The sequence below is a fragment of the Pteropus alecto genome, unplaced genomic scaffold, assembly GCF_000325575.1.
Source record: "Pteropus alecto unplaced genomic scaffold, ASM32557v1 scaffold252, whole genome shotgun sequence".
In the NCBI taxonomy this organism is placed as follows: Eukaryota; Metazoa; Chordata; class Mammalia; order Chiroptera; family Pteropodidae; genus Pteropus; species Pteropus alecto.
This window is the reverse complement of record NW_006432449.1, coordinates 102,155-104,161: the sequence shown is the minus strand read 5'-3', so window position 1 is coordinate 104,161 and position 2,007 is coordinate 102,155. Positions and strand designations below refer to the sequence as shown.

Genomic DNA, 2,007 nt, shown 5'->3' with positions numbered 1-2,007 from the left:
CTCACTCAGGAAATCCCAGAGACTACAGCCTGCGACGCCTCCAGCCCCCGCTCGCTCGCCTCTGGTGACCTCGCGAGCTCGCGCTGGCCCTGGGACTCTGAGGGGTGCCGTGGCCCCCGGAGGGAACGAGGGTCCAGTGGCCCGCTTTCCGCTTCTTCCCCATATCCTTAGCGAGAGCGTCGCGATCGCACCGCATCTCCCTATGAGTAAGCACTTTTTTCCTTTCTGTAGCCTAACATCTCCTGGGCCATTAGGGCAGTACAGTACCTTTCCGTTCTCTTCTCCGACCCCAGCCATCCGTCGGCTTCCTTCTCAGTTTCTCTGGCTCTGCAGCCCCGAGCGCGCTGTCGGGGCAGCAGCAGCTGGGGACCTCTTGGGGCGCTCCGGGAGGCAGAGCTGAAGGGGCGGTGTATGTGGGGGGGGGTACTATCCCCCTCTTCCCACATAGCCGCACTTGCCAGTGTTTACTTTTCTCCACCCACAGTACTTAACGCGCTCTAATGAGAGGCCGGGGGACGCCTACCATCTCCTCCCTAGCTTCTCGCCATTCCCAAAGTTGCCGCCGCCGCTGTTGCTACTGCTCTAGTGTACGGGTGGCTCCCGCGGCCCCAATCCAGGGCAGATGATCCCATCCTGGGAGGTGGAGTGGGATTAATGCGATCTGACACTTTGCCGTACGCAATGCTTCTTGCTCTTCCCCTGATCTGCACCACATCCCTAGTTGTGCAGAAGGTTGAGCTTAGAACTGACTGAATTGGAGAGCCTCGCCATTTAGGATCAGACAGGCGGTATGTTGAGGGTGCCTGGCCGGCTATGAGGGACAGGGGATGGGAAAGAGAGCCTGGCTGGCCGCACAGTAGGTAGAAACGTAGATGAAATGAAAAACTGCTGAGAAGTAAGCATGTACTCCACTTGACTGGATGTCACAATGTATTTGGAAGCCTAAATTTGAACCTGGAGAGGCAATTTACAGTGAATTCCAGCGAAGTGGCCAATTACCACACATGCCAGTGGGCATCACGTGCCCCAAGTCTCTGATGCCCTTAGGGTAATGGTCACATGATTTCTTTTGACTTTAAAACTGGAATGTAATGGCTGAGGCCCACATTCCAAAAAACTACAGCGACAGAAAAATGGAGGAGAGTGTGAATTGAGCTCTACTCAAGAGAAGTCTACTTGGATTCGGATGAGGGAAACAGAGGGAATTTGGTGCTCAAATTTTATCCAAAATAAAAACAAGAGTTGTTTTTATAATTAAGGTTTGAAATATGTTTGTGCTGGGACATATGTCTTCCCTATAGGCCTTCAATCTAGTGATGTATTTTCTAAAATTTAAAAATATCTTGCTAATCGTTTTCTAGTAAAATTGTCCCTTTATTCACAGTCCATTTTCATCCCTAAATGATAGATTTGAAGCTATATCCCATAAGATAGTGTTTAAAAAATTGAAGCTTTCTTTATAGTCCATAGTCTGGCCTATATTCTAATTGCAGTATTTTCTACATTAGGCATCTGTTTGAAGGTGGTGGATCAAATCTTGACTAAAATTAACCATCGGTTATTTGTGACTTGGAATTAATTGGATAAGAAATCAGGCACAAAAACAGTGGACACTAAATTCGACAAATAGAGCTGGTTGGGTCTTTGCCTGTCAAAAGTTTCGTAGAATAATGAGAGGACGCCCAAACAACTCCAATCTTGACGGATACCCGCCCTGTAGCCCAAATAAAGGTTGCTGTTGGAAACATGGGACAGTTTTGCTATTCAGATTATATATTGCTAAGTATAGAAATGGGCAGAGAAATCTCTGAGGTCAGGAGTTTAAAACTTTTACTTATTTACTATAATGGACACAGTTGATACATGAATTCAGCCTTAAAAACAACTAGGTCAGCTAAAAATGAAACTAGGAACATTTAAGAGATTTTGGCTTTATATGCCTGAGCCAGAAACACTTTGTCTACTGCAACAACCTCTGAATAACTCGAGCTCTCCATTTTCCTGCTG

General features: G+C 47.2%; 1 protein-coding gene across 1 annotated transcript in view; it reads left to right on the top strand.

Annotated features, from left to right (window-relative positions):
- PLS3 (plastin 3) overlaps positions 1-2,007 on the top strand; it is a 93,849-nt gene that overhangs the window by 581 nt on the left and 91,261 nt on the right. The gene's annotated exons all lie outside the window — the stretch shown is intronic.